Here is a 24,725-nt window from a genome sequence, read left to right on the forward strand (position 1 = left end):
GATAATCCTTAATTATTTTTTTCGCAGTCTGGTTTCCATCAAATCCTGTGTTCTGATTGGCTGGCGAGCGGGTCCGTATCCTACGATACGGACCCTGGTTACAGACCTCTGGCGACTCGCTCGTTCACAACAACAAACATTTATTTTTGCATTTCTCAGGAGAATAGCATTAATTTTACAGCATGGATGGTGATAACGACAGTGTTCACAGTGAAAGTGAGTTTTACTACCCTGAGGAAGAAGAAATAAAAGAAAACATTTCAGGAGAAAGCTAAAAACCTGTAACTGTTGCTAACGCTGAGCAAAAACATGGCTGAATCCTGAATGACTCAATTTTGTATAAATAGTCATTCAGGATTCAGCCATGTTTAAGGCCGCTCTGTATGGTGAAATACTGTGACCTCGGCCTTGAATACTGACCTCGGTCCAGAGGGCCTCGGTCAGTACTTTCAAGATCTCGGTCACGGTATTTCACGATACGGACCTCCCAGCTGGTAAATAACATTTATTTCAGTTCTATAGAAGTGCATACACGGTTACATTTTTCCATGAGCCTAAAATTTTCTGTTGCTTCAGTTCAGCTTAACATCAATAACAGTCCACTAATATATCCCCTTAAAGGTGCAGATATTCTTCACTACGTGTACATGTGCATATTTTGTTCACGTATTTGCTTGCGTGTCTTGTGTAAATCTGCAGGATTCAATGCAACATCCACAAAATGGCATGTCCAAGCCAAAACATCTGTCCATCTGGTTTCCAATATTTAGCAATGTCCTAATATATATAAATTGCTGATCTGCCCAGGGTGTCCCCCACCTCTCACCTGATTTCAGCTGGGATTGGCTCCAGCTTTCCTCATGACCCTGATGGACAAGTGGAATAGATGATGTATGGCAGGGGTCATCAAACTACGGCCCGCGGGCCGACTCCGGCCCGCCACCCCCCTTTGACCGGCCCCCAGCCCCTCTGCCCCCCACCACTTGAACCGGCCCTATGAGACAATCCCCAAAAGTGGTCATGGCCTATTTTTTTTTTTTTTTTTTTTTAAATTGCTTTTTGGCAAATAATAACATGTCTGCATCTTGTATTTTTTTGATTTTATCAATTAAAATTGATATTTAGTTATAAAATGAACTATTTATATTTTCCAAATTTTCGTCATATGCTCACAATCAAGCAGTGACAGGCAGCGCACGCGCAGAGAACTGTCAGTGTTCAGGACAGTGAAATGGCTAGCGGTAAGCAAAAAGTTGACAGAGAGTGCAGAGTTTTTAAAGAACAGTGGACCACCGATTATTTTTTCGTTCAGTGCAAGGACCGTGCAGTTTGTCTTGTATGTAAAGAAAGTGTGTCAGTTTTCAAAGAATATAATCTGTGTTGTCACTACAAAACCCGCCACAAAGAGTATGCTAGTTTGCGAGGGCAAACAAGAGAAGACAGGATTCGGAGGATGAAATGCGGACTGGCTGCACAACAGAATGTATTCCTTCGCCAAACCCAGATTAACCAGGCTGCTGTCCGAGCTAGCTACCCATGGAAAGCCGTTTACTGATGGTTGATCTATTGCTCATATTATTATAATTTCACTGTTTTTTAAAATGTATTTATTTTATAGGCCTATTTATTTGACCTTTATTAAGTGCTGCACACTATTATTATTATTATTATTATTATTATTATTATTAATAATAATAACAGGCCTACCTACAATTTTTATAATTTTTCACTCACCTTTGTCAGTGTCAATCACCTCAACTAGGCAGATGTTTCTTACCTTGACAGCTTTGATGTTATTTTTATTAGAAAATAAATAAATGGAATATCTGTGGTATTTCAAATTAAAACAAAGTGTGAAGACTCGATTACTACTTTTGCAAACCACTAGTAAAGATAAACAAATGTGTGCCAGGAATCAAGTGGGGCTATAGTAGTGGGGCTATAGTAGTGGCGATATAGTAGTGGGGATGGCTGTGCCAGGCTAGTAATCTGTACTACACAATGAGGCCTGCTGGTGGTCATATTTGTCTGGGTCATACAATTCTATGTTATATAGCTGACCCGACCCCGGCCCCCCATCAGTCAGGAACGACAATGTGGCCCCCAGAGAAAAAAGTTTGGTGACCCCTGATGTATGGGGAAGCCATGGCTTAATCGTTAGAGAAGCAAATTTGGGACCAAAAGTTTGCTGGTTCGATTCCCTGGACCAGCAGGAATGGCTGAAGTGCCCTTGAGCAAGGCACCAAACCCCTAACTGCTACCCAGGCTGCTCTGGGTATGTAGTAATGCTCTGGATAAGAGCGTCTGCTAAATGCCATTCATGTAATGTCGTATAATAACAGATGGATGCACAGTACAGTTAAACAGACTAATGAGCTCCATTTCTCTTTAAATCCTCATGATTGTTTTCATGATCTGCTTCATCACAAACCCTCACCATACATTCAAAAGTATTTATTAATTTAGGAAATCTAGAGCGCTTGTACGCAAAACAGACCTTTGGGTAGGTTTAAAAAGTTTTTAAAATTCAGACACCTGATACTGATTTGAACGCAATCAGCGCATGTATATAAGGACACAGAGGCTTTGTGAAGTATTATCACTATCACCTGGTACAATTGTTTGTAGCCATGTTTATGTCTCTGCTTTCGGTTTCGTGTTTTTGTAAAGCTCACGCCTGCTAATAAACACTTCCTGCATTTAGATCTGTCTACCGCCGCATACCTGACACAATACTTCACAAAGTCTCTGTGAAAAGTGTCCTTGTATGCGCATGTTGATTGCACTCAAATCAGCATCAGGTGTTTCCCCATAATGACTGGGTCCCAAGTGCATGCACAACGCGCTCCAAAGGATGGTAAATGCACTTTAAGTCCCTGTGACAGTTAGGCGTTGCCAAGCTGCTGTGTTGCTCACATTCACTGTACTGGATAAGAATGAGCACCGCGCTGCAGTTGTGAAAATATTTTTTATTATTATTATTTTTTTTAATTCTTACCTTTGTGGAAATGAAGTGAACATACCAGAGGGTTTTTGACCTCTCCAGTCAACACAGAGTCTCACTGAAACTTTTTTTCCTCCCCCCCCCCACACAATTTCCCTTCTACTTTTTAAAAATATCTCTAGTTTTTCCCTGATGATGATTTTACTTTTTGTAATTAAAAATCTGGTGTCTTTGTTTTGTTCAGAACGATTTGTACGTCCAAAAATGCAGCAAAACATTCCCATACTGATCAATAACAACGAACTCGTCTGAATGAAGCACTGCAAGCACTACATGCTGCCTGTCATGGCGGCATAGTTACCGTCGCTATGGGGTCACGTGATGGTGCAAAGCCTCTATTACATTCTCACATTGATTATATATATTTTTTCAAACGGTTGCTTTTGTCATGAGTATTTTTCAAACAAAATGTGAATATTACACAGCAAAAAAGTGACACGTTCTTTTTGCACCAAGATCGATTTTTCTGAGCTTTGGCACAGCGAATAAACACATCAACCAATCTTGTCGTGCAGAACAGACGTTGCAGAGTGATGTAGGAGACAGCTGGCAAGACAGCCTTGAATGCCTCTGCTGTGCGCCGGCTTCACTCGTCTGGGAGCCGAGTGGCTATATTTCTCCAGTTTTAGCTTTATGTGTTAAGAATGCGGTCTTTCAATTCGAGACCAGTATTTATTCATTTCACATTCAGATTTTGCAGTGACCCTGTCAACATTCACCAACCAACAGAATGAACGGTGTGACGTTGACCAATGAAATTGTCTCTGCCTCTTTGGGTGCATTCGCTTTACTTATGCGTAGTTGCTGTTTAACTGGAAGCTGACGTGCTATGGGGCTACTGTATGTATACTTTTTTTTTTTTAAATACACCAATGTACATGTGTGTTAACTCCAAATGTCCAACAAGTGAAACAGTGCAAAAATCTGTGAGCAGAAGATTCACGAGCGCGCAAAAGTCTACGCACAAGCAAGAGCTATGTGAGATACCCCTTTTCCACCAAATCAGTTGCAGGGCTGGTTCGGAGCCGGTGCTGGTTCACAACTCGTTCAACTTGCGAGCCAGCTGAGAACCAGTTTGCTTTTCCATTGCTCGCGGTGCTAAGCGGAGCCACATCATTACGTCGCTGTATACGTCATTACGTCGCTGTATACGGAAGTTACGGCACTACGTTTACATAAACCTTGGCGGGAATATCAAAGCAAAAACAACACGGAAGAAGCAGCAGCGGCAACAACAACAATAATAATGGATGACTTCGCGTTTGTACAGCTGCTGCTTCTCACCGCTTAAAAATGGCGATCTTTCGCAGTCTTCTTGTTGTTGTTGGTCTTAACAACTCCGCCCCCCCCGCTGACGTAAGCGGTTCTTTCCTCTGGCCCAGCAGAGAGTTGGTGCTAGCCTGGAACCGGTTTTTCTGGCCCCAGAGCCAGTTCTTTGTCAGTGGAAACAGTAAACCTGGTTCCAAACTAAGCACTGGCCCCGAACCAGCCCTGGAACTGCTTTGGTGGAAAAGGGGCAAGAGAGAGGGCAGGTTTTTTAGCAGAGCAAATTTACATGTGAGTAGGGGTTATTTGAGAGGGGGTGGGTGGGAAAACCTTGCAAAATATGAAATGAATAAATCTTCCAGCGGACCTGTTTTGCATATTTGATTCAGTGTAGGTTTTACGCCGGATGCCCTTCCTGACGCAACCCTGCCCAGTCTCTTTGGGCCTGGAACTGGCACGAAGTATGCACTATCTCGTACAACCCCAGTGGCTGGGTATTTTTACCTAATCTTCATGTCTTTGAACTGTGGGGGAAGCCCATGCACACTCCACACGGAAAGGCCCTTGTCGGCTGTGAGGTTCGAACCCGGAACCTTCTTGCTCTGAGGCAACAGTGCTAACCACTACGCCACTGCTATCAAATTGATAGTCCATGCTCTTGATCAAAGATGGGAATAAAACTCTATTATTTCACCCATGAACACATGCGCGCACACAACACCATGAACATTGCTTTCTTGCTTGTTGTTCAGCTTCAGCTCTTTCACGCGATTATGAAACTCTCCCTGTTTGTTTCTATCCAAAACTTTCTCTTTCTTGAGAACAAGTCTGTGATTGTCTTCACTGCTTGATGACTCACTCCTTCATTCAGGACACTGCTGACAGTCGCAGTGTGAAAGGAGCATGAAGTAAATTTGCATCAGATTTGGTGTGCATACTTTTGTGTGAAGATTTGGTGCACGAATTTTGCACGTTTTTGCATCGGAATTTCGTGTCGTATCCAGTGCATAAAGGCTGTAAGTGTTGGTACTCTGTTAATAGTCTAGGTGAGGACATAAGTATGTGTTCTGAAACAGCATGAGTTTGTTTAATCGGTTGTGGACACTGCGTCACTTGGTGCTATCCTGCCTCTACTACGTATGTTGGTCTGGCACCACTTGGACGCATCATGCTAACGTCTGAGGACATGCATGAGTGACATGCCAAAAGACCACAGAATACACACGGTGGCTATCTTGTGCCGCTTTTCCACTACCAACGCGGCTGAGTTGGGCTGAGCCGTGCCGTGCTGAGTCGGGCTGAGTGGGGCTGTTGGAGTTGCATTTCGACTACAACCGCGCTGAACCGTGCTGGCTGGAAGTGGGTGGACACATTGGGTGGAGTTAGCGAAAGTGGGTGGACGTCATGTGATGTCGTTAGGCGGCGCAAACAGTGACATCAGTGATCTTTTAAGCGGTAGTCTCACGACCCGGATAGTAAACAATAAACACGGAGGACATGGAGTCGTTAGTGTTGCTGGTCTTGGTGCTGTGGCTTGTTGTCACCGACAACGCCAACAGATACTGGCAAGAGCGTATAGATGAGGCGAGGTGCATAAGGCTTCAGAAATTCTCGTAATTCTTAATTCTTCTTCTTCCGGGTTTACGGTGTTTACAGATGCCAGCGTGCTCGCGGGGCGTGTGTGGGCGTGTGAGGACACTCCTCTTCACCAGTCAGTGCACAGGGGAGTGTCTCCTCACGCCCCTAGCCCCACTCAGCTCGGTTTGGCTCGCTTCAGCCCCACTCCAAAACCTTGCGAGTTTTGGGTGCTGAGTAGGGCTGAAGTGAGCTGAGTCGTGCTGCTCTGAGGTAGTCGAAACGCGAGCCGTGTCGGGCTGAAAAAGGGTAGTGGAAAAGGGCCATTGGATATCCAAAGTATAACAAAGTATAGATCAGCCTTAACAGCTCTAAAGCTTGATTAATATTCAGCATGTAAGCCATTTCTACTGGTAATATATGAAATGAATCATTACTCCATCCATTTTGGCATATCACTACAGTGATGTGGCCGCTCTGACTGCTTCATCCATCAAAGTCTCTAGGGAACATTTCTCCTTTCAACCATTCACACCTATGGATGATTTAGGCTATGTTTACATTACGTCGAATCAGCGGATCATCAGATTAACGTTCTTAAAACGATTCGCGTTTACACTAAAACCGTTAGCCGTGCACACAGCAACGCCAATACGCGGATACGCTCGGCTCCGCAGGCATCCTGCGCTCCAAATGACTCTGCCCTGAACAGCGAGTGCCCTCTGGAGGGTGCGCACTCCGGCCCTGCACAGCTCACACAGCGCGCGAGTGAAGTGCACAAGCCACGATTCGGAACTGAGCCGCTGTGTGTGAGATCCCAGCGCATATCACTTACTACTTGCAAGTGGAAGGATGGCAAGCCTAAAGACAATCATAACTACACAATGGGCAGTATTTGCATCAGTATTTGCAGTATTTTCATACTTTTATACTCTTTAATGAAAGGTGATTACAAGGCGGAAGTCCGCGCCGTTTTTCAGCAGTCGCGTCACATGACCAACGCCAGCGAATCAGGAAGGTGGATGTCTCAGTGACGTTGTCCAATGAGATGCCAGCTAGAGCTCAGCACAGCGTATCCGCGTATTTTGAATGTTTACACAGCACCGGAGCTGACACGATCTGGATTGAATACGTGGACGCTGGCGGATTCCCGTTTCCAGGCGGTTTAATGTAAACGGACAGTGCATCCGCGAAGAAAACGAGACAGATACGGTCTAGTGTAAACGTAGCCTTAGAGCCACCAATTAGCCTAACCTGCATGTCTTTGGACTGTGGGGGAAACCAGAGCACCCGGAAGAAACCCATGCAGACGCTGGGAGAACATGCAAACTCCACACAGAAAGCCCTCACTGACTGCTGGGCTCGAACCCAGAACCTTCTTGCTGTGAGGGGACGGCGCTAACCACTACACCACTGTGCTGCTGATTCATTACTAGTCTAGTCAAATCATATACGATAGAACAGCAGTCACTGAACACGTACTGATCAGATTAACCACTGTAGTTAACTTTAAACTCTACATGCCTCAACGTTACTGTATTTTAGTTGTCATTTTTTTACCGCATCATTTTTCAGTGCGGCTACTGGCACGTTGACATCAAATTTAGGTCTTTTAAAAAAAAAAACACACAGTATGCGGTTTCCTGTCCAATAGCGATACTGGCTTGGTGCTGTCTGATATATATTTAGACCAGTTTGGAAGAGAGCTTTTGTAGTTATAGGCTGGACAAAATCGCGCGCGCGCACACTGTGCAGTTTAATAAAACCAGCTGCAGGAGTAATCTGATAGATTCATACCAAAAAAAAAGAGGGTGAAATGGAAAACAAGCGGTTTTTCATATTTTAAGAATGTTAAAACTCTGCAGTGGGAAGTTTAGTGGTCTGTAGTTTACTGCTGTGTGATCGCCTTCCTTCACTGCAGATCAGTGTCAGGAGTTTTGTCATTGTACTCATGCTCACCAGTGTGGCGTCACTTTATTTAGGTTAACTGAAGAAAAACGTGCCATGTTTCTTTCTTTTACTTCAGTTGTACAGTCCGTTTTCATTATTTTGTAGCTCTGAATAGAGAGAGAGAGACTTGTTAGATCTGTGTGTTATGCTGAATTGTCAGACGACTGGGTACATATAATAACTTTTGCCGTCCAATTTGAGAGCCTAATGGTATAACATTTCACCAAGCAAGGGTCAGTTTTACTCTTTAGCTGGAAACCGAGCACATTTTCTTACATAAAACACATTCATCTAATTTCTGTTAATTCATTTGATTTGAGGCCAGTCATAAGATGAGTGAGTAGTTTCACCTTTAAATGTCTGGCAGTGTAAAAACCTCCCTTTTGAGGTCGTGTTCATCTGAATAGCTGAATGATTTAGAGTTTAAGAGTCGGCACTAGCTCTGTTCAGCTTGGATTAGTTTATCATGGGAACATCTGTAACACTTTTGTTTAAAAAAAAAAAGTTTCCTCAGTGATGAAGCTCTCAGATCTGGACAGCAATAAAATTGCCACAGGAGGAGAGTTTCTAGCGTGTTGTATTTTTTGCAAACTTGGATGTTTGCGTCATGCGGTTATGTGATCGTTCTTACTCAATTTCCCCTCAGGATTATTAAAGTATTTCTGATTCTGATTAATTCACAACATGGTGTCCAAACAGTCAAAGAGGCACTGGAGTAGAGAAGAGATGCTGATTTTTTTTATTTTATTTTATTTTTAAGTTCAGTTTGGAGGGAAACAATAGGTTCCAGAAACAATTTGAAAATACAATAAAACATAATCGCACAGTTTCCAAAAAATCAATTTTTATGCCAATGCCACTGTAAGGTGCAGGAGGCATTATGCTTTCGGGTTGTCCGTGCGTGCGTCCCGAAACCTTGTGAATGCGATATCTCAAAGGCTAATGAAAGGAATTTCACCAAACTTTCACCATTTGTGCGCTTTGGGACAAACATGAACTGATTAGATTTTGAGATCAAAAGGTCTAAGGTCAAGGCCACTGTGAGGTCAAATGTCTGTCCGAAAACCTTGTGAACACAATATCTCCAAGGCTGATACAAGTAATTTCACCAGGTCAGGATTACTGTGAGGTCAAATGTCCATCCCAAAATCACAACTTAAGGTGTGTAGTCTACTGGGCGGAGGCATCCCCATCAACGTTGGCGTCGAGTTCTATCTAGTTTTTTTTTTTTTAAAGATTTTTTTTGGACTTTTTTCACCTTTTATTATTGGATAGGACAGTGTAAAGACAGGAAATGAGCGGGAGAGAGAGACGGGGAGGGATCGGGAAATGACCTCGGGCCGGAATCGAACCCGGGTCCCCGGATTTATGGTATGGCGCCTTATCCACCTGAGCCACGACGCCCCCTATCTAGTTTTGTTTTGATACTTAGAAAAAAAGTTTTGTATCTGGGGGCAGGGTCACATGTTATGAGACTGAATCAGAGTTAATGTAGTTAACTAAAACTAGCAGTGGAAAAAATAATTTTGTTTACTAAAACCCTGAAAACTAAATAAAAATTACAATGAACAATGCAACACAAACTAAAACGAAATAGAATTTGAGATAAAATCAACTTTGCCGTTTTGTCCCCCCAGACAGTACCGGAATAGTTCTAAAAAGGGGCAGTAATGTAATGTTGGTTGCTGTAAAAATCCAAAGATGGTGCTTATTATTATTATTATTATTATTATTATTATTATTATTCCCTGCTGGCCGAAAGGCCCGGAGGGGGATTATGTTGTGGCGATGTCCGTCCGTCCGTCCGTCCGTCCTGGGAAGGGCGCTCACGTTCTGAAATCAACTAATTTTTGCAGGAATTTCACAAAACTTGACAGGATTCTTTTGTTATATGTTGGTAATGCGCGTATTGCAGTTTCGTTCAATTCGGTCGCATTTACCAGCGTTATGGCATAGTTGCCAGCGGGGGATACTGTGCTCTCGGAGCAATTTTGTAAATCCTGTAATACACTAGAACAGATAAGCTGCGTCGAACATATTGACGAATTGTGGGTTCGTCATGACGCCATCTTAGAAAGCTGATTTTTCAGCGTTCTTTTAAGATGACTAAGTGGATGAAATTCTTTGGAAGGGGCTTGAATGCTTTGTGATTAACTGCACCCGATATGCCAACAAATAATAAAAACAAATAATAAAAACAAATAATAATAAAAAAAACTCACTTTACCAGAGGATAAACAGAGCATCTTTTTCCTTTAGCTCAAAAACACACATTTAAAATGTTCTTATCCATGATGAGTCTCAGCCCATGTTTACATTAGACCGTATCAGCGGATCATCAGATTAACGTTTTTAAAACGATTAGTGTGCACACAGCAACAGCAATACACGATTTGCGTGCACACAGCAACACCAATACACGGATACGCTCGGCTCCGCAGGCATCCTGCGCTCCAAATCACTCCGCCCTGAACAGCGAGTGCCCTCTGGAGGGTGCGCACTCCGGCCCTGTGCAGCTCACAGAGCGCGCGAGTGAAGTGAACAAGCTGTGATTTGGGACTGAGCCGCTGTGTGTGTGATCCCAGCGCATATCACTTATCACTTGCAAGTGGAAGGATGGCAAGCCTAAAGACAATCATAACTACACAATGGGCAGTATTTGCATCAGTATTTGCAGTATTTTCATACTTTTATACTCTTTAATGAAAGGTGATACAAGGCGGAAGTCCGCGCCGGTTTTTAGCAGTCGCGTCACATGACCAACGCCAGCGAATCAGGAAGGTGGATGTCACAGTGACGTTGTCCAATGAGACGCCAGCTAGAGCTCAGCACAGCGTATCCGCGTATTCTGAATGTTTACACAGCACCGGAGCTGACACGATCTGGATTGAATACATGGACGCTGGCGGATTCCCGTTTCCCGGCGTTTCCAGGCGGTTTAATGTAAACGGACAGTGCATCCGCGAAGAAAACGAGACAGATACGGTCTAATGTAAACGTAGCCTCAGTGTCACAACAGGGTTGACAACTGATAAGTCACCAAGATAACAGTGAAACACTATTTATTTACAGTAATGTTAAATTAACAATACTTGATGACCTTTTTAAAACTATAAATAAAGCTTCTTTCATGTTGGTTATAAATGTATGAAAAACATGCTGACCGAACATCAGTGTGCCTGTTTGACTCGTTCAGAGTGATCGCAGACTTTTTGTGATGCCTCTTCATTAGTGCCAAGCATTATTTCAGTGTCAAGATACCTACTGCATTTTCAGCGATCAATATTTTCAACAATGCAGTATCCAAAATGGGATGTTTCTGACAAGACTCAGCGAATCAATATGGCGTTTTAATTGTACCAGAAGTAAACAGTTTGTGTTATTTCTGGCTGTTATGGGATATCTATTGATGTGCAATAGCTAAAAAACTAGTCAGTTCTTCAGAATAAAACAAACTTGTAATTAAAACCAAATGGAAATTAAAAACAAAACAAGGAAAGACTAAACTAAAAGCTAATGAAAAATTTAAAAACTATAATAACTCTCTAGCAGCAGTCAAAATCTCCCAGTGTGAAAGGACACCTGTGTAGGAAATCATGGAAGTGTATCAAGGGAAGCCATGACCTTAATGGTTAGAGAAGCAGCTTTGGGACCAAAAGGTTGCTGGTTTGATTCCCTGGACCAGCAGGAAGGGCTAAAGTGGCCTTGAGCAAGGCACCTAACCCCCAACTGCTCCCCAGGCTGCTCTGGGTATAGCCTAGTTCACAACCGGCCGTACGTGCTCCTACGGCCGGTCTACGTGCAAAAAACGCAAGAAACGCACGGAGGGCGCGCGTGTGACGTGCTGATTTTTGAGCCGTAGAGGTTCTTTGTCATGTCAAACAAACTCTACGGGCGCTTACGTTTTTTTTTTCAGGTTGCAAGACAAACTTACAGCCAACGTGCGTCTTTCTCCACGAACAAAAAAAACCGCAGCGATTTGGGACACGCCAAAAATCGCACGGCCAAAAAATCGTACGTCCGGTTGTGACCTAGGCTTATGTTGTATGTCGCTCTGGATAAGAGCATCTGCTAAATGCCTGTAATGTAATGTATCTGGGCAGAACTAATATGATTTGACAACAAACCGGCCTGTATTTTTCTCAGGAAGAACAGATAAAGTCACTGACATGGCCGATCTGGGCGATAATAATCACAGAGGTGTACCTTTTAAAATAGGAAATTGCCACAGGACCCTGTGTAAATTTCATCCTGTCCACACAGGACTGTTCACAATAAAACCAAACTGTTTACTAAAGAGTACTGTGCTTGGCTTATCAAACTTTATTTATTTTGTTTATTTATTAAAGGCTCTTGTTTTATCTTAATTGCTCTTGACTTTTAATTTTGGACCAGATGTTTTGTTTTTTGGTGTGTTTGTGCGTGTGTGAACTGCACATTTTCACAGAATGCATTTTTGCTGATGAAACATGAAATTGACCAAAACGTGTGATAATCTTGTTTACTTCCTGTTAACAGCTTCAAAGAAAGCTCTAAAGATGAGATGTTGGGTTTTTTTTTTTTGGCTGGTTGGTTGTTTTTATATATATATATAAAATAAAAATAAGGGACTATATCTTGCTCTGAAAAGCTCCTGGTGTTTAAAGGTATGTTTTTACGTCAACACCAGTGTAGATGACCTTCAGGATTCTTGAAGCTCATGACCAGAAAAGTGTGCCAGCTCGGCTGAAATCTGCCTTCTAAATGAAAATCTTGTCATCTTTGTTAACTTGATTTTCCAGTAATATAATGTAAAACAGAGCGGCACTGTCGCCTCATAGCAAGAAGGTTCTGGGTTCAAGCCCAGTGGTTGACGGGCCTTTCTGTGTGGAGTTTTCATGTTCTCCCCATGTCTGTGTGGGTTTCCTCCGGGTGCTCCGGTTTCCCCCACAGTCCAAAGACATGCAGGTTAGGTTAACTGGTGACTCTAAATTGACCGTAGGTGCGAATGTGAGTGTGAATGGTTGTTTGTCTCTGTGTCAGCCCTGCGGTTTATCTGGCGACTTGTCCAGGGTGTACCCCGCCTCTCGCCCATAGTCGGCTGGGATAGGCTCCAGCTTGCCTGTGACCCTGCACAGGATAAGTGGTTATGGATGGATGGATGGATAATGTGAAACATCACTGTGAGGAATGTAACATTTGAACATCTTGTTACTCTCTATTGACTGACTTTTTTCTATGGCTAATCGCTAATGAAATTATAAAGAAGTAATTTGATGAATTAATTTTCTTAGTTTTAAAGAATAAGATTTAAATGAGGATTTAAACGGATCTTTCTCTGTACTACTTTATCTACACTGCACTAAATCACATTGGCATTCATCATTAAGCTTAATAAGGCAAAATTAAAGTTTGTCTGCCTCATTAAGCTATTAAACTACTGCACTATATTAAAAAAACTTGAGCAAACAACCAGTTGATACTGTGATCCTTTCCAGGCAGTTCAGTTGTAAGAGTTGAGGTGACTGTTCTTGTCGGCCTGCAAGTGTGTTTACACTTTATCTATTGTAATAATGGCACGCTGGTATAGCTGCTACTGGTACAGTATTGCGTGAGGTTTCTTCTGGGTTCTCTCGTTTGCTGTCTCCTCACAAAAAAAAAAAAAACCAGTTAGTGGGTTGGCTGTGTGAATAAGCCCCGAGATGTGAAGTGTGCAGCCCATCCAAGGTGTTTTGCCACCTCACACGTAGGATTTCTAGCCTGGGAAATCCCATGCTGCTTTGCACAATCGTTCCGATCTGAAAGGACAGCATGGAAACTATGGTCTAAAGGCTCGCCTGAGTTAGGGAGCCAATCAGAGAGTGGGGAGGGGTGGAAAGACGGTGACGCATACTACTCGACAAGCGGAAGCTTGTAGTTTATTTGGTACTGTTTACGGATCACATTTAACATGGCGGCGAGCGATATAAACCAAACTTTCGATCAAGCTTTAGACACTGTTCTGAATAGTTTAGAGCGAAAGTTTGTTTTAAAAAAAGAACAGCGTTTGGCGTCGCAGTCTTTCTTCACCTCTTCGTCTTCTTCGTCGCTCTAACTACGTCACCGGGTACAACTGCCATGATTGGCCATGGGCTACGTATACGCCAAATGATAGACATTCGCAACGTCCACTAAACGGCCGTTGACAATTGTAAACCACACCTCCCCTACGAGAAATTCAATAGGCGGATTCCAGACCATATTTCACTTGTGATATGGTCTGGTGTTAACCAGACTATAGGATTCCCAGGATAGGCTCCACATCCACCTTGACTGTAACCAGGATAAAACTTGGACAAAATGAATGTGTTACTGAAATGTTCATGTGAAGATGGATACACGGATCATGGTTTTAATCTCCTCTTTTTCTTATGTCATTTATTTCTGCTATCAGCTGCAAGTAACAGCTTGTTTTACACTTGGCTATTCTATTCGCCAAGTGACCTGCATATTCTGACACGTTTCCCTTGTAGTCCCTTCACTAATCGTCTTCATGTAACATGATCCTTTCACTCTCAACAAATAATTAAAGACAAATGTGTAAAAGTCAGATGTAGGCTATTGATAATGGCATGTTAATAAACTTAACAACTTCATTTCAGTATACAGTACCACTCAAAAGTTTGGACACCCAATTCAATGTTGTTTTTGGTTTTTATCCCCTGCTCAAAGGAAGTTTGGCGGGGAATATAGAAATGGGGTCCGTCCGTCTGGTCACGTTTTTGTTTCCGGGCCATACCTTTAAAACTACTGAAGGTATCTTCATGAAACTTTTGTATACATATCAAGCAACATATGAACTAGTGCCTTTTTGCCATTTTAGATTTTTGAAAAAAAGTATTTTTCAAATTTTTACATAAATAGATTTTGACTTGGTTTCTAAGCACAATGTTCGTTTCCGGAGCATATATCCAAAGCTATTCATGATACGGATTTGAAACTTGGTATACATGTTAACAAGGTGATGTAGATGTGCCTTTTCATACTGAGAAATTTTAATTTTTCATGTTTCCATGGAAACAATTTCAGACTTGGTCTCTCAGGTTAGTCTTAGGGGTAGGTTTTGTTTCCGGAGCAGAACTTGAAAACTATTGCCGCTTTTCCACTACCAACGCGGCTGAGTTGGGCTGAGCCGTGCCGTGCTGAGTTGGGCTGAGTCGAGCTGAGTGGGGCTGTTGGAGTTGCATTTCGACTACAACCGCGCTGAACCGTGCTGGCTGGAAGTGGGTGGACACATTGGGTGGAGTTAGCGAAAGTGGGTGGACGTCACGTGATGTCGTTAGGCGGCACAAACGGTGACATCAGTGATCTTTTAAGCGGTAGTCTCACGACCCGGATAGTAAACAATAAACATGGAGGACATGGAGTCGTTAGTGTTGCTGGTCTTGGTGCTGTGGCTTGTTGTCACCGACAACGCCAACAGATACTGGCAAGAGCGTATAGATGAGGCGAGGCGCATAAGGCTTCAGAAATTCTCGTAATTCTTCTTCTTCCGGGTTTGCGGTGTTTACAGATCCCAGCGTGCTCGCAGGGCATGTGTGGGCATGTGAGGACACTCCTCCTCACCAACCAGTGCACAGGGGAGTGTCTCCTCACGCCCCTAGCCCCACTCGGCTCGGTTTGGCTCGCTTCAGCCCCACTCCAAAACCGTGCGAGTTTTGGGTGCTGAGTAGGGCTGAAGCGAGCTGAGTCGTGCTGCTCTGAGATAGTCGAAACGCGAGCCGTGTTGGGCTGAAGTGAGCTGAAGTGAGCTGAAAAAGGGTAGTGGAAAAGGGCCATATGAATAGTATGGTCTTGAAAGTTGGTATGTGTGTTAAGTAAGGGGTCATCCATAATTTTCATCATTATCACTAGCGTACAAACCATACGCGGGGGGGAGGGGGGTAATGACCAGGCGTACACTCATTAAAAATGAGAAAATGATGATCCGTCAATGTGCGAATCGGCGGCCGTCATGTTAAAAATTTCGCGCCACATCGGTGTTGCCAGCTAGCTCTACACGCTTGCTTGCTTTCTTTCTCCGATCGGACAAGTGCCAAAATACGCAGATATTCGGGTTACACATCAAATTTATCAGTTTATTCGCATGATTTCCGAAGCATCTCACTCAACATATTGTTTTGATGAATCGCCGGATGTTTCTATTCGGAAAGAGCGATGTGCGCATGCACAATATTCCACTTGCGAAACCGGCCAATACCGCTTCGTGCATTTGAGCTGAAAAGTAAACGGTCGTTTATGATTGGTTTTAATCGTGTCATACACGTGGATTTGTTGACATTTCTGTTGGCGGGATCATTATTCAACTGTACATTGAGTATGTGGTAATTTTCCAAATCTTTGAATTGTTGTTGATGGTGTTCATTATATAGCTGAGCGTGTGCTGGCGGGGAATGAGCGCCTGCATGCGTGTGGATTGACAGGGAGTGAGGTAGGAGTGGGGAAGGTTATCTATGAAATACCAAGCTGTCAAATGGCTGCTAATTAGGTCACCGGCTGTATTAATTAACTAATTAGTAATGGGATTTTAGGGATTTGAAACATAGGGCTCTATAATTTAGATATAATTATGGATTATTTGAAATTCTTTTTTGACCATTAAATACCATACAGGAGCCACACTGAATAATTAGACAACAATTAATCAGTGGAGGATATATATTCAAAATTAATAATTTAAAAATGAAAATATATATAATTTTCTGGTTTTCAATTTCTCATAAATTAATGATTGATGGAGTCCAAGTGATGGAGCAGAACTCAAGGGTTGATAGATGAAGATGAATAGAAACTTTATTTGTATCCATTCATCTGTGAGTCAATAGAGGTGTGGAGGGTTTCATAACAAGATATATTATCTTGTCATTTGATGCACTGAAATCTAGTTATAATAGTCATTTACAGTATTAGTCAATTTTATCAGTTTTTATTTGAAGCATTATTTGTTTCTCTTGTCCAAACTAGTGATTATCTCAAGTCATAAATTTTATGATAATGTTACTTTTTGTGAGATTTGTTACTGAACTGATCTGTGTGTATATAATGGTTAGTGTTTCTGGATCTCATAGTATAGTTATTTTGTTCTTAAAATTATGTTCATAATTTCTACTCTCTTGGAATATTACTTCTGAACTTCAGCAGAATAATTGGTGAATTATGGTATCAGTCTGTTTTACTATATTTTTGAACTTTTGCCTCAGTATATCAAGTATTGATTACTTTTGATTCATAGATATTATGCATATGTTGTGAATTCGGAAACAAATGCCATAAAGATTGTTGGGTTACAAATAGTTTGTGGGTTTTTTTTTTTTTTATGTAGAGCCCTGCTTTGTATTGTCCTGTCATCCAATTTTAATAAAAAGTAATACAAGACATGGTTTTATTTTGAATTCCTATTCCATGTACAGTGGTGCTTGAAAGTTTGTGAACCCTTTAGAATTTTCTATATTTCTGCATAAATATGACCTAAAACATCATCAGATTGTCACACAAGTCCTAAAAGTAGGTAAAGAGAACCCAGTTAAACAAATGAGACAAAAATATTATACTTGGTCATTTATTTATTGAGGAAAATGATCCAATATTACATATCTGTGAGTGGCAAAAGTATGTGAACCTCTAGGATTAATAGTTAATTTGAAGGTGAAATTAGAGTCAGGTGATTTCAATTGATGGGATGACAATCAGGTGTGAGTGGGCAGCCTGTTTTATTTAAAGAACAGGGATCTATCAAAGTCTGATCTTCACAACACATGTTTGTGGAAGTGTATAATAGTACGAACAAAGGAGATTTCTGAGGACCTCAGAAACAGCATTGTTGATGCTCATCAGGCTGGAAAAGGTTACAAAACCATCTCTAAAGAGTTTGGACTCCACCCATCCACAGTCAGACAGATTGTGTACAAATGCAGGAAATTTAAGACCATTGTTACCCTCCCCAGGAGTGGTCAACCAACAAAGATCACTCCAAGAGCAAGGCGTGTAATAGTCGGCGAGGTCACAAAGGACCCCAGGGTAACTTCTAAGCAACCAAAGGCCTCTCTCACGTTGGTTAATATTAATGTTCATGAGTCCACCATCAGGAGAACACTGAACAACAATGGTGTGCATGGCAGGGTCGCAAGGAGAAAGCCACTGCTCTCCAAAAAGAACATTGCTGCTCATCTGCAGTTTGCTAAATATCACGTGGACAAGCCTGACAGCTATTGGAAAAATGTTTTGTGAAGGATGAGACCAAAATAGAACATTTTGGTTGAAATGAGAAGCCTCATGTTTGGAGAAAGGAAAATACTGCATTCCAGCATAAGAACCTTATCCCATCTGTGAAACATGGTGGTGGTAGTATCATGGTTTGGGCCTGTTTAGTTGCATCTGGGCCAGGACGGCTTGCCATCATTGATGGAACAATGAATTCTGAATTATACCAGTGAATTCTAAAGGAAGATGTCAGGACATCTGTCCATGAACTGAATCTCAAGAGAAGGTGGGTCATGCAGCAAGACAACGACCCTAAGCACACAAGTCATTCTACCAAAGAATGATTAAACAAGAATAAAGTTAATGTTTTGGAATGGCCAAGTCAAAGTCCTGACCTTAATCCAATCGAAATGTTATGGAAGGACCTGAAGCGAGCAGTTCATGTGAGGAAACCCACCAACATCCCAGATTTGAAGCTGTTCTGTATTGAGGAATGGGCTAAAATTCCTCCAAGCCGGTGTGCAGGACTGATCAACAGTTACCACAAACGTTTAGTCGCAGTTATTGCTGCACAAGGGGGTCACACTAGATACTGAAAGCAAAGGTTCACATACTTTTGCCACTCACAGATATGTAATATTGGATCATTTTCCTCAATAAATAAATGACCAAGTATAATATTTTTGTCTCATTTGTTTAACTGGGTTCTCTTTATCTACTTTTAGGACTTGTGTGAAAATCTGATGCTGTTTTAGGTCATTTTTATGCAGAAATATAGAAAATTCTAAAGGGTTCACAAACTTTCAAGCACCACTGTAGATCCATCTTTTTTTTTTTTTTTTGGTCCGCTAATGTACACTTTTGGGGGGTTGCTCAAAAGTCTACTCTTTGTAGGCTCATGATGATGATGATGATGATGATAAATTATGGATGACCCCTAATGTATAGGGGAGAGCGGGGTAAGATGAGCCAGGGGGTAAGATGAGCCACCCCCTGTTTCTAAGAAACAGTACACAAATGTGACCATGTGACCACATTCAAAGGGGGCCGGGACCATTTACTTACACTTGTGGAGAGGAGCACCACATGTCAAACTAGGTGAGGGAGATATTTATAAAAATGTGTTTTTGTGCTTTCTAAGTCAATTCCATGTTTGTCCACAGTGAAGGTGATTTAGAGAAGACAAAAGTAGAATAATATTTAGACACATTAGGGTTAAGTTAGTGGCTTTCTAAGCTATGATATGAATGCTAATACAAATAATTTTGATTAGCCTAATCCCCTTTATTAGCATTTTTCTACAAAATGGTGGCCACGGGGTAAGATGAGCCATTCGATGTGGGGCAAGTTGAGCCACTGGCTCAACTTACCCCATTGGTGGCTGAGCTTACCCAATATGGATGACACTTAAGTTTTCACATTTACTGGTCATATATGACAACATATATATATATATATATATATATATATATATATATATATATATATATGTATATATGTGTGTATATATATATATGACATCAGATGAGGAAGACCAGTTGTTAGATGTGGGGGATTACGTTGTGGCAAAATTCACAGGGAAGAAGAAAGTGCATTTCTTCATTGGCCAGATAATCAAATTGGATGTCTTCGAAATAGAGGCAAGATTTCTCAAAAGAAGCCGGTCATGCCATGGCTCTGCAAGAAAGCCGACCTTTGTCTTCAAAGAGAAAGATGAGGCTGTCCTGTCAAGACAGGATATTGTGAAAAAATTGCCCCGCCCCTTTACTGTTGGGGGGACAGCACGGAGGGAGAGGCAAATGGTGTTCCCTTGCAATTTGAACGCTTGGAACATTGAATAATGATGAAATTATTATGGATGGAATGATTGCTGCATGTTTTAACCTACTGAAAGAAATAAGATTTTTTGGCACTGTTCTACTGTTTTAGTAATTTCTATAATATAGTGCATCTCTCATTCCCTCTCTAACCATCCCTCTTTCTATCTATCTACGCATATCTCTCTCTCTATCCATCTATCTATCCCTCCCTATCCCATCTCGTTCTATCACCTCTCTCTTCATCTCCCCTTCTCTATGCAACGGCCCTATCCCCCACTTGATTGACTTGACTTGATTCACTGATTGCATTTCTAATAATAAAAGTTGTTTACTTTGTTAACCTAACATGTTTTGTGTTGGCTCAATTTACCCCACACAGTGGCTCATCTTACCCCGTGCATGGGGTAAGTTGAGCCACTTGACATTTTTTTTCAAGAGGTAATATCACTCTAACCATAAGAGCTTATCAATTATTTTTTGCTCAGATAGTAACAGTACACTTTGAAATTTGGTATGGTGCGTAGACTGGAAGCAAAAATGGCTTTAACATGTAGTTATGATGAAAAATGTAAAAAGTGGCTCATCTTACCCCGCTCTCCCCTATGTGCCTTTTGATACTAAGAAATGTGAAAAATGTAATTTTTAGCTCACGTGGACCAAAGGTCTGGTGGGTTTATGCCATGGGGCCATCCTTAAAAAAAAAAATCCGTTTCCTGTCCACCGGGTGAGCAAAAAAAATTTTCAGTCGGGAGGGAGGGATTTTTTATATTTATTTATATATATATATATATATATATATATATATATATATATATATATATATATATATATATGGATGGATAAGAAATCGCAATGCTGTTTGCTTTTTCTTTCAGTACTTTTTTATTACAAAAGCAGACACATTTAATAAAATGACAGTTTAATCAACTGAAACTTGTACAAAAACTTTAAGTTAGCATTTTAAATGCTGACTGCAACATTTGCAAAACTTTTACAAAGGTACTTAAAATGTCCGACACACGGACTTTTTGTAGTTCTAAATCGAGCGTTAGGCCTAGTTCGGATAAAATTACACTATTAAAATGATCACTGAATAATTTGTTTTTCTGAATCTTTACTATTTTGTTGTTCGCTAGAATACCATTTTGCGATTTCACACTTAAGCAAATGTTTGAAAGCTCCGGATCTCCTTCCTTCATGGTGGCTGCCATTTTTTTGTGCCGCACGGCGCATGCGCAGAGCTGATTCAATTCTATATTCTGCGCGGAATGCAGGGCTTTCCACAAGCGCCGGCTGCCGGCTACACAATTAAGTCCAGCCGGCTACTTTAATGACTATTATTTTTGTAGCCCACAGGCTCTAAATATTAATTTTCGATTTTAATAAAATTTAAATGTTTATCTAACGGACTGACAATAATGTCAAACTGAACCGCACTCATTTAAGTTGTGATTCGCGCTGTTTGTACCGATAATAACCACAAATTCCCCGCCGACTTCGTTGATCAAGGGAGAGTAACTCATCCACGGCCCCGACGTGCGATGTGTGCCCGCGCGCACTCGGCGGAGGCAGTAGTGTGTCAGGGCCGTCGGAGGGGACAGAAGCAGAGATGACGCTTATTTTGTCTCTGGTAAACCAGTCTTCTCTTGTTCAATTACGTGCTGGCATCAAAAGACACCGTTGGTTGTAAATGAAACCAAACTGAGTGGTTGGAGTGTATTTGGATACACAAATGGAGAAATGTTCGCTGAGTGTTTGTGTAGCCGCCACTGCAGACCGTTGTCGTTGTTAATTCATAGCATGCTCAGCTGCGTGAATGTGTCATACACCGAAAATAAGAGATTTACAAGCCAGGAACGCCTCATGATGCAATACGCAAGAAAAGAAAGATGATTTACTGCCATTTTACTTTGTATTTGAGTAAAGTGAATAAATAAATGATCTGTGGAAAATACATTTAACCCTGGGACCTGCGTGCACAGGAGTTTTTGTGTGTCCCCCCCCCCCCCCCCCCCCCCCCCCCCGGCTGGCTACTTATTTGTCATGGCTGGCTAGTATGAGTCTTAGTGGAAAGCCCTGGGAATGCGTAAATGTCAAGTTCGATTTTAGATTTACGAACCCGAAAAACCGGCGTTAAAAAAAAAAATTTCAACCGCACAAACGGCACTCACCCGGCCGGTGGACCGGAAACAGAACATTTTTTAATAATGGCCTGTGCTGCTCAGGTCAGTGTAAAGAGGTAGGGTTGGTTTCCTGTAGCAGAACTTGAAAAATGTGACAATGTCTTGAAACTTGGTATATAGTTGGTATGTAGGGCGGGAGATATAGATGACTGTCTTGTTTTTTTTTTTTTCTTTAATTACTTTAAGACATGAAGTGCAGGGTTTTTTCTAGAAAAATTTAGTATGAGGGCCCTCACCATGGCGAGGGAGCGAAGCGGGGGGGGGAGATGGTGCCGGTTGTCCCCCCCCGCCGTGCAAAGCCTTTGAAAAATGCTCCAATGGGACATTCTGAGGCTGTCTGAGAGGGAAATTGTAACAAATTTTCTGTCAACATTGAAAAAGAAAGAAGTAATCTTCTTCTGCCCCGGACAGTCTTTGGCTTTCTTCCGCTTCGTGCCTCGGGATGGCATCTTTAAATGCCCAAGTGTCAACAAAAACAACTCGCGAACTACTTCTGTCAAAAGCTCCCGCGCCGGTGGGTGAAAGGTCATTCAGTCTCGAGAAATCTCGCTCTACAAGTCAGCTGACCTTGTATGTAACCCATGTCAAATCTCGCGAGAGCAGCCGCGACAAGTAAACAACTAAACAACATGGCGCCTCAGTCTGGAAAACGTCAATTCGGATTGTTTTTGCACCGTCTGGCGGTGTATCTACTATGATTGGAATATTTTTTGAGCAATTATAACATATTTGATGATCAGACACATTCACTACGTTTACATGCACGTCCAAATCGAGCTGCTATTGGTAATCGAGCAAAGGGTCCCAGCAGGGGTGCCAGAGAAATCCAATCCTACATGCACAAGTGAAATCGGGCTATTGTGCAAGGTGCATTGTGCACCCGAGCCACACGTGGCGCTACACGCCCCATCGTGTTGGTACACTTCAGGTTGTCGTCATGAAGAAGAGCTATAGTGTTGCCAGATACTGCTGACGTTTTCCATCCCAAAACATGTTCAAATCCGCTAAAATGCACTTAACACCCCCAATCTGGCAACACTAGCAGTTCCGTGCTCAAGCTGTTAGGCTTGCTCTAACAGACTATGGCTACAAACTGTCTGGCGCAGACCACTGTTTTGTAAGACAACTTATTTTGCACAATAATATTTTTCTAAAGTCCATTTTTTGCTTACAAAAAAATATTTTTTTTGCTTACAATTTAACTTATGTCTTAATAAACACACAAAAAGTTCAATTGTTTTGTTTTTATTGACATTCTTCAGATGTTGGACATATATATATATATATATATATATATATATATATATATATATATATATATATATATATATACACACACACACACAAATACAATGACTTGTTTATGTACACAATTCACAGCTATGCAACAGCTGTACAGATGTATTTGGTGATACAGTAAGTGAGCTAAATTTTAACAGTGCAAACAATCTGCCACAAAAAGAAAAGATTCATGCCGTTGTTATGCCGACCGAGGCTGTTGTGTTTCCCGCTTGTGGTCTCGTCACTTCCGGAAGTAGCTCGACAACTAGCTCGATAGAGTATACATGCACAAAGTAGCTCGGCAGAAATCGCATAAACTAGGTCGTGTAGCTCGATTCCGAGAAATCAAGTTCGGTTCAATTTCAGCCGAATTAAGGTGTATACATGGCATTTTGAACTTCGATTTCAGTCGAGCAACGGCAGAAATTTGATTCTCTCTATGTGCATGTAAACGTAGTGATTGTCACGTAGTGTTGCTGGGATGTTTTCACGGAGTCGGTAAGGGGGCGCACGCCGAGAGTAAGAGGGCGCAGCGCCCCGTTCCCCCATTTAGACGAAAGCCTGAAGTGTCTGAATGATGGATGTCGTTTCTCTTTCCTTAGTTGAGCGGTTCTTGACATAATATGGGTTACTGCAGTTGCGGAATAGGGCTGTTTACTGTATGTTTATTATTTACTGTTTGGTCTCAAACGTATTAAGAAAGCAGGAAATTTCACTAATTAACTTTTGACGAGGCACAGCTGTTAATTGAAAAGCATTCCAGGTGACTACCTCATGAAGCTGGTTAAGATAATGCCAATAGTGTGCAAAGTGTCATCGAGGTAAACGCTGGATACTTTTGAAGAACCTAAAATATGAAACGCTTTCTTTTTAACATTTTTGTTAACCGCATAATTCCATAATGTTCCATGTTAGTTTATATTTTTGATGTCTTCAGTGTTGTTCTATAGTGTAAAAATGGTCAAAGTACAGAAAAACCTATGAATGAGTAGGTGTGTCCAAACGTGACTGATGCTGTATTTGTGCTGTCGAGCCCAATTCAACACTGGACACGCCTCTTCCACGATCTGAGGCAACAGCCTGGTTAACAGTAAATGAGTAAAACCGAACCTACAATGGATACCACGTTGATCCCACAGTACATCTTTTATGACGCATAGCTCTTTGGGAGTCTGAAAATGTCTCAGACTTTCAGTAAGGAGGGTGTGTCTTATAGAGCCTACATGACTCAGACTTATCATTGTTGAAATGTGCACGAGAGACACAAAGGACTTTACAGTGCATGAGGTGGACTCGTATTTCAGCCCTGAATACAGCAGAATGACCTGTAAGCTAACGGGTCTGCTGTAGTACCCGATTAATATGAAATGTTTTGTTTCTGAGGTGGATTTTAAGGTGCCAACAATTCTGACAACTGATAACATCAGT

The 24,725-nt window shown here is 41.7% G+C and overlaps 1 protein-coding gene across 2 annotated transcripts in view; it reads left to right on the forward strand.

Moving 5' to 3' along the window:
* Positions 1–24,725, forward strand: part of zdhhc5a (zinc finger DHHC-type palmitoyltransferase 5a) — a 79,784-nt gene that overhangs the window by 17,539 nt on the left and 37,520 nt on the right. The gene's annotated exons all lie outside the window — the stretch shown is intronic.

The sequence above is a fragment of the Neoarius graeffei genome, chromosome 7 (genome assembly GCF_027579695.1).
Source record: "Neoarius graeffei isolate fNeoGra1 chromosome 7, fNeoGra1.pri, whole genome shotgun sequence".
Lineage (NCBI taxonomy): Eukaryota > Metazoa > Chordata > Actinopteri > Siluriformes > Ariidae > Neoarius > Neoarius graeffei.